Below are 9,451 nucleotides of genomic sequence, written 5' to 3'. Positions count from 1 at the left end.
GCAATAAACTTGGACAGAATAGTTGATTCACCTTTGTTTCAGTTTCTAAAATATATATTAAAATATATACTTTACTTGAAAAATATATATATACTTGAATATATATACTTGAAAATGTTTTCTTTAATAAGTAATGGTATCATTGGTGAATGTATACCTAGGGCAGTTTACCTTGTTTCCAAAGAATTTCTGCTCAGACCACAGAAAACTCCCTACAGATGAGAAAGAGCACGTTAGGATCAGTAGGTTTGGCAAGGCATTTATTGGAAGCATATTTGCATATTCATCCTAAAAATTAACACTGCAGAATTGGGAGTAAGATTCTTCAGAATCAAACTGAAGATTTGAAGATTCCTTGAATCTTGAAGTTTCCTGAATCAAGTCATGACTGTAGATCTTTTTAAAAAATCTGCCCTGATTAACATCCTGCTTGTTCTCTCACAGGAAAGATTCTCGGAGAAGAATGCTACTGTGCTGTTCCCCCATTACCAACAAATTGTGTCTCTCTCCAGAGACATTCTCTGTACAGTCATTAGTCAGGCCCAGATGGCCAACAGCTCCCACATCAGAACTTCAGAAATCCTGAGCTAAGTATTTTCCCAGAGGATCCACAGTCATCTATATAAGTTAGTGTAAAAAGGACTGAGAAATTGCTTTTATAAAAAAAGTTCTCCAACTTGTGGACTGAAACCCCGTGGGTGTTTATCTGGGGAGAAGAATTTCTCACTTCATTTCTCTTTTAGCCTAAGAGTGGTCAGTAGATAATTTTCTATTTTTGCAGAACTGCAGCAAATGCCTTATTACTCCCTTTGTAATTGAAACAGAAGAGTGGCGCTGAATGGTAAAGAATAAAAGGAGAAAATTACATCCGTATTTTCTATACTAATAATGGCTTTCCAACAGGTCTGAACACAACCTGTTTCTATATGGGAAAAAGAGAGTAACCCAGCAAAAATACAGAGAGACCCCTCCTAAGGAATGGTTATCGTTCTTTCGGACTGCCCAGTGTTTGAACCTCCTGCCCAAGTCTGACAGCCTGAAAACTCCACTGACTGCCTGATATTCGCCTTTCTATGCTCCCTTGGAGCTAGCGTCCTGACAGGTAAACTGGCTTCCCTCCCAGTCGCTGACCCAGAGCACAAGAAGCAGGAAGTGTGCAGCCTGCTCTTTCTGCAGTGTCAGCAGCTTTGTTTCTGAAATAAGCCCATTGGTCCAAGGAACCTATCAAGTTTGATTCCCTCTGATAAGGATCTGAAGACAAGAAGTTTATTTGGGCTGCCATCTCCCAAAGTTTGACAAAAGAAGAAAGCCAAAGAGCCAGCGAACCCTGGTGAACGGGTTACCTTTGTGAGCCCCAGAGGTTCAGTCGTGCTGGGACCTTTAGGAGACAGAGCAGAAGAAGCCTCAGCATTCCACTGCTGGAGGGTTTATTCTCACTATGGACTGAACGTATGTGCCCCTCAAAATTCTTACATTGGAGCCCTAATGCCCAATAGGACAGTATTTGGAGTGAGGAGGTAATTAGGGCTAAACGAGTTCATTGGGGTGGGGTTCCGAGCCAAGAGAATTAGTTTCCTTGTAAGAAGAGACATCTGCAGTCTTATCTGTTTATCTTTGCTTTATTTCCCTTGCCTGAGGAAACATATCCAGAAAGATATTGCTGAGACTGATGTCAAACAGCAAGCTGTCTATGTTGTCTCCTAGGAGTTTTAGGGTTTCAAGTCTTCCATTCAAGTCTTTAATCCATTTTGAGTTAAGTTTTGGGTATGGTGTGAGATAGTGGTCCAGTTTTCCCAACACCATCTGTTGAAGAGATTGTCCTTTCCCCATGAATGTTCTTGGCTCCTTTGTTGTAAATTAATTGTCTGTATATGCATGGGTTTATTAATAAATATATCGGTATATAATCCTTTCAAAATCTGAGAATCCTTTGGACAGCAAGGAGATCAAATCAGTCAATCCTAAAGGAAATCAATCCTGAATACTTATTGGAAGGACTGATACTGAAGCTGAAGCTCCAATACTTTGGCCACCTGATTCAAAGAGCCAACTCACTGGGAAAGACTCTGATGCTGGGAAAGATTGAGGGCAAGAGGAGTGGGGGCGGCAGAGGATGAGATGGTTGGATGGCATCAGTGACTCAATGGACATGAATCTGAGCAAACTCTGTGAGATAGTGAAGGACAGGGAAGCCTGGCATGCTGCTGTCTGTGTGGTTACAAAGAATCAGACACAATTTAGTGACTGACCAACAGCAACTATATCAATCGATGTTATATTGAAGTGATACAACAAAGATGATTTTTATTTTCACCTTATAGTTAGACATATTTATGATTATTCCTTACTAAGCATTAATTACTTACTTATTTTTATATAATAACACTACCTGCTCTAACTCAAAAAATATTATAATATAAAAAAGCTTGTCACTAAAAACTCCATAAACATCCAGTTAAGGAAAATTTTCATAGCAGAAGATATATGACAACCTTCAGAACAATTTAACATATAATTTAACAATGCACTACTAGGGCTGCTATGATTAATAATAGTAGGCACAAAAATAATGCTAAGATTATGCATGAACAATTAGCCATCAAGTGTGAATCAATATGGGAATTCAATCAGTACTAAACGTACAAACTTAAGATTGTCTTCAGCATCAGCTGCAACAAGATGTCCTGGAATAAAACCAATTACAAGAGATCAAAAGGTACTGGCCAATAAAACAGACACAGGATTATGTAAAAATATTAAAGCGGTAGATATTACTGATATCATAATTACTCCTAGCAGGAACACTTTTAAAATCTAAGGAGACAGAATTAAACAAGTAGCTATGGCAGCAGAATTAAAGCAAATGTGTAAATCGAACACTACTAAATTAAATGCTGTTGTCCTGGCAACTCTAATGCTTTAATAAATAAGTCACTCAACATCTTACAGATCTTGGGATTTTTCATGTGTTAGTGAAAATTCAGAAGCTATTTTTTCCATGTACTTGACATATGGCCAAAAGACTTCTATCTCCAAAATAAGTTACAGTCACAGAGTTAGCTCCCCCAGGGCCTGAGAGGTCACCAGAGAGGTAGAACTATGGGTTGCTCCCTGCTCTTCCTTATTCCCTCTGCCATCCTGACAAAGCCAGAGTTGGTTTGGGTAATGGACTTGCATACCCAGCCTGTGCTGGATGTCCCCTTCAGGTCTTCTCCACTGCACTTTGACCTGGGAGCCTGACCTGCATGGATTATGTCATGGGCACCCTTGTTCTTGGGCTTCCAGTTGGGTTTGGATAATGAGGAGCCTCTACAGATCAGGGGGCAGGATAAGAGCAAGGTCAAGATATTGTTCCCTCTGGCCTCCTCCTTGCAGACTAGCTAAGATCACAGGACTGGAAACAAAGCCCTCTGACCACAGCCTATCTGTTCCTATAGTACATTTGTCTCTTTGCACGCTAAGTCAATTCAGTCATGTCCGACTCTTTGCAACCCCATGGACTGTAGCCCGCCAAGCTCAACTATCCGTGAGATTCTCTAGGCAAGAATACTGGAGTGGGTTGCCATGCCTTCCTCCAGGGGATCTTCCCCACTCAGGGATCAAATCTGCATTTCATGTCTCCTGCATCAGCAGGCGTGTTCTTTACCACTAGCGCCACCAGGGAAGCCCACATTTGTCTCTAGGTTCTGGAAACCTTTCACCAACACAACCCACCTTCTGGCCGAGGGGTGCCAAGGACCTGCTCTTACTAGCTTCAGGATACTGTGCCATATGGTTTCCTTACACCCACTCCCATTTTTGTAAGCAGTCACTTTATTAAACTCTCCTCAAATTACTGTTTCCTGCCAGGACCTTGACTCATCACATGCCTGGGGGAAGCTGGCCCCAGCCCCAGCTCCTGGAATGGTTTGTTTAAGCCATCAGCAAAGTCCATTCCATTGATTAAAGGAGGGACCCAAGACGTGTGATCCAATGAGAGCGAGTCTCATGATTCCTACTTGGAACTTCAGGCCTGAAGCAGCATCTCTTACAACAGGCAATATTGACTTAGTTGACCCCAAGGAACCCAACATCTCAGTGGCTTAAGACAAGTTCATTTCTTGTTCATATTATAGTACAATGCAGGAGGAGAAGTGGGGGACAAGAGGATGAGACAGTTGGATAGCATCACTAATTCAACGGACGTGAGTTTGAGCAAACTCTGGGAGATAGTGAAGACAGGGAAGCCTGGCATGCTGCAGTCCATGGGTTCACAAGAAGTCGGACACGACTTAGCAACTGAACAACAACAAACAATGTAGATCAGCACAAGGTGGGGAGGGTCTCCTCTACAAAGTCATCAGGGGCTCAGGTTGCTTTCACCTGCTGTCTCCATTATTCCTTAGGGCCCCTTGTTCTGCTGCAGACATGCAGGGAAAAGTGGGAGTGTGGACTCAGACCTGAAAGTCTGACTCCCTCTCACATTCCATTGGCCAGAACTCAGTCAAATGGCCCCCACCTAACCGCGGGGGGCTGGGAAGTGTAGTCTAGCTATGTGACAGGACGAAAACAAAAGTCTGGTGAACCACCTGCCAGCCTCTCCTTCCCTCTTCCAGTAAGGGGTAGCTGTATCAGTTATGACTGCATTTGGCAGCATGTGGCTGAAACTGAACTACCATGACTTAACCAAATATGGGCTTTGTTTTTATATAACAAGGAATCTAGGGGTACGCAATTAAGAGCTGCTCAAGGAGCCAGACTTCTCCTTATTTCTCTGCAATCCTCAAACAACTTTTATTCTCCTGGTTGCAAGATGGCTTTAGATAATTCTGTCCAAAGTCCAGGCTAGAGGAAGGGGGAAGACAAAGTTCAGCGGATGAAAGGACTGTGTCTGATACACATGGTCCCTTTCTTCAAAAGCTTTTCTGGAAGCCCCCTCTGGCAGACTATCTCTTTCATGGTCATGCTACCTTCCAGGAAGCCTGGGATAAGGGTGCCAGGTAAAATATATGGGACATTCCATTCAACTCAAACTTCAGGCAAACCACAAGCCCTGTTTTGTGTAAGTATGGATGACTCATGCGGGGCATCCTGGTTTTGCTTGTTTGGGGTAGATTTAGTAAGTCTAACCTGTGAAGATGTGTATTTTTTTTCATCTTTATTTATTCGGCTGCACCAGGTCTTAGTTGCAGCGCGTGGGATCCAGTTTCCTGACCAGGGATGGAACCTGGGCCCCCTGCATGGGGAGTGAGAAGTCTTAGCCACTGGACCACCAGGGAAGTCCCTGAAGATGTGTATTTTTTTAAGGGCCGTATTGCAACTTTGAAAAAAGTCCAGGTTCTGTTGATAAGGAAGAGGAAGAAATGGACACTGGGCAAGCAACCAGAAATCTATACCTCAGTAACCATGTGACCCAATACTTGCCAGTAACACAAAAGCAGAGGTGTATTGGGTGTGGCTTTCAGGAAAGTTTTGTCTTTCCCTTGGTATAAGTGGGCAGACTTGACTTTCCTGAACCACGGACATGAGTCTTATCAGCTTAGCAGCCATGTTGAGACCATGAGGTAGCAGACATGAAGACTGAGGCTGGGGGAGCAGAAAGATGGAAAGAATTTGGGTCTGGAAGGGATGGTTGCACTGCGGTACCAACCTGGTGACCGTCTCTGCTCCCCCAGACGTATGACCAATGATATACTACCATCTAAACCGTCACTACTACAGGGTTCATTCTTTGCGTCTCTCTCCCTCTCCTACTCCTTCCCTCTGTTTCTTTCCTTTTCTTTAGCAGAGCATATTCCCAGCTGATACATCTCTCCTTCCCCAATCATGGATGCGGAGCTGAGAGCTCCTATGCCTCCTTATCAGAACAAGAAAAATACCCTGAGAATTACACCAACACCCAAAAGAGAGTACAGATGATGGAATTTGCCCCAAACAAAGCCAGAACCACCAGGATGAACTGATCCTAAGGCCCACCATTTCTCTAGTTACACGAGCCAACAAATAAATGTCCTTATTGTTTAAGATCATCTGTGTTGGGCTTTCTGTTCCTTGGAGGGAGAACATCCTAACTGATAAGACCAGATTCTTCAGCATAATACATACACTTGGATTTGACAACATTTATCTCATTACATCAAGGCACAGAAATAAAATTAACATGAGGTCATATAACGTGGCAGGCATTTTTAAATAGGAATACACAGTTTTTCAGAAGTTCAAAGTGAAAATCATACAATTAAATGTCTTTGTCAAACATGTTTTTCCCCTATTACTCTATGTGTTTTGTAAGGCCTGTAAACAGATTAAAATTTTTAGTATTAATTATTCCCACTGGTTCTGTAGTCATGCACTGAAGGGTCGAATTTTTAAGTTTCAATAATTGGACTCTGGAGACTCACAGAGAGGAAGAACATACGTTAACATGTCATATTCTATTCTCAACATGTGAGTGTCATTATCTCCCAACTCAATAATGCTTATAAATGTACAAGCTATGTATGAGCTACTGAAAGTCTTTAAAATCCTACAGCTTGACATTTATAGCTATCCTCGCCAGCAGGAGCTCATTGCAGCTGGGTTGCACTTGCTGTTTCAAGCTTGCCCTCTAGGTTCTTTGGAAACACTGTAAAATATTGTGGCAAAAAAGTCAAAACCATGACCCACATCCTCCTTTGGGTTTTCTGTGACTGTCACTGTTTGTAACACATTGAGTGGGAATAAAGGCCACAAGAGGAAGTAGATGAGGGATTAAGTCTCAAGGCTACATCTGCACCAAGTGATTTGGTCATTCTTATCAAAGTCATGTAGGGAGGGAAAATCCGGGAATGGAAAAACATAGTGAAAATAGTTATCTCACTGAGTGGACTGATGTATGCAGGCAAAACCCTTGACCCCCAACTGACCTAAACTGGCTCCTTTTTATTATTATTACTAACTGGAGTATAATTGCATTACAATGTTGTATTAGTTTCTGCTGTACAACAATCTGTTTTATCTACCTGGTTGCGCCAGATCTTTGTTGTGGCACATTTGATCTTCGACTTGCGTTGCAGCATGTGGGATCTTTATTTGTGGCAAGCGAACTCTTCGTTGCAGTATTTGGAATCTAGTTCCTGGACCAAGGATCAAACCAGGGCCCCTACATTGGGAGCATGGAGTCTTAGCCCTGGACCGCTAGGGAAGTCCCTGCTGCTGCTGCTGCGGCTAAGTCGCTTCGGTCGTGTCCGACTCTGTGCGACCCCATAGACGGCAGCCCACCAGGCTCCCCTGTCCCTGGGATTCTCCAGGTAAGAACCCTGGAGTGGGTTGCCATTTCCCTCTCCAATGCAGGAAAGTGAAAAGTGAGAGTGGAGTCGCTCAGTCGTATCTGACTCTTAGCGACCCCATGGACTTCAGCCTACCAGTCTCCTCTGTCCATGGGATTCTCCAGGCAAGAGTACTGGAGTGGGGTGCCATTAGACTGGCTCTATTAACATTCTTGCCTCCCTGATAAGGAAAACCAACTATCTGTGGTCTCCACTTACATAGCAACACCAAATCCAGTTACAGCAACTTCAGAAACCCATTGGAGTCCAGGTAAAATTTTGTTGTGTCAAAAGTTCCCTATGTCAACTAAATTGGCCATTACCAAGAGAAATCTTTTTGCTAGAGAGGGATCCTTCAGCTAACAGTTGTTACAAGGATGGAAACTGATTTTTGGTATGGCTTCATTCATCCCTCAAGGTAGTGGGGGAAATAGAATTTCTTATTGATGCTTGGGTCAGAAGTCTTTCAGAAATAACCCACCAAGTTAGCATCAAGTGTACTTGCTCTTATATAAGGTTATCCACGCTAATAAATACATTTCAGGGTTAAAATTTCTCAATTCTCTCTCATTCTCGTTTCCTCTCCACCCACCCTATATATTATGCTATGTATCTATTGCTATTATTATATATATATATATTACTGTACATTATATGTAAATACACAGTATTAAATACACGCTTCTCTCGTAGCTCAGCAGTAAAGGATTCACCTGCCAATACAGGAGACACAGGTTCAATCCCAGGGTCTGGAAGACTCCTTGGAGAAGGAAATGGCAACCCATTCCAGTATTCTTGCCTGGGAAATCCCATGGACAGAGGAGCCTGGCAGGCTACAGTCTATGAGGTTGCAAAGAGTCAGACTTGACTTAGCGACTAAACAACAACAATTATATACACAGTACATATAGTGTTATTTCTGTATATCTAAAAATAATACCATATATGTACTCTCTGTATAACACTATATATTTTATGTGTATCATACAGAGAAACTACTGAATATATTATTATATATTGAATACAATATGTACATACCAATATAACAACTTGTAGATTTACATATACCTGTAAACAAAATTCTGCAATCTTTTAGAAAATTCATTGAATAAACTGAAGTACAAATATCTCCCAAATAGGGCAATCCTTGCCCCAGAGTTCCTTGCAAAGATTTCCAACACCCAACACATTTTTGCACACAGCTCCAACCTTCTACTCATCCTCAGAGTTATCAGAGGAAGGAATTAAAGGCAGATAATGGTTAAAGGACAGAATGAATGAACTATCACCATCATTTCTCAAGATTTTGTGACACTTCCCACTTTCTACTTCTGTTCCTTTGGAGTAAATTAAGGAAGCTTTGGTAAAGGGGATAAAATTCCAGAGTGACCCAGGACAATCTTCAGATTTTCATTTCTGTGTCTCCCCTCCTTTCCTAAGGGTTTTCCAATGGCCTTGTGGCTACTGACCTTCCACTGGCTTCTCACATTTTATTCTAGTTTTGAAATAGTTGCCATTTTCATCCTTCAGAATAGCTGGCTTGACTACATTTCTCACTCTTTTAGCTGCTGTGTCAATACTTCAAAACATTCAGTCAGTTAACTCAATTCAGTCAAAAATTGTCACAATGTTTACACTGTGTTGACACAGCCCATGGCATTGGAGGAAATACAGCTCATTAGTTCTTGGTGATTCTTTGTGGAGCAGAGCTACACACTGTAACAGAGCTACGAATGTAACCAGACCACCATGACAAAAGCAGGCAATGATTTACTATTGGGGTGTCAGCAACATGCCAGGCACCATGTTAGAATTCATCCACATATTAGCTCATTTATCCGCACAAGAATCCAAGCCCTTCATGCTGACTATCATGCACAGTTGGACTGAAAATGATGGTCTATTGTGGAGCTCCTCTTTACACCCTAATATTCAATGAAGGCAGGAAAAAAATATGGTTTTTTTCTTGAAGTATGGTTTCATGGTTTCATTTTCTTGAAGTATATTTTGTTTTGTTGCAAACTGATATGGCTCTTTTAGGATGCAGAGGGCTCAGCCTCCAAGTAGCCGGCACCCAGAGAAAGTGGATTTTAGAGACAATTGGACACACATGCAGAGGCGGTGCTGGTGGAGGAAGGGGAGAGTGGAGGATGGGGAGGCTGGAG

Source organism: Bos indicus x Bos taurus, chromosome 13, assembly GCF_003369695.1.
Source record: "Bos indicus x Bos taurus breed Angus x Brahman F1 hybrid chromosome 13, Bos_hybrid_MaternalHap_v2.0, whole genome shotgun sequence".
In the NCBI taxonomy this organism is placed as follows: Eukaryota; Metazoa; Chordata; class Mammalia; order Artiodactyla; family Bovidae; genus Bos; species Bos indicus x Bos taurus.
Note: the sequence above shows the minus strand (reverse complement) of the source record.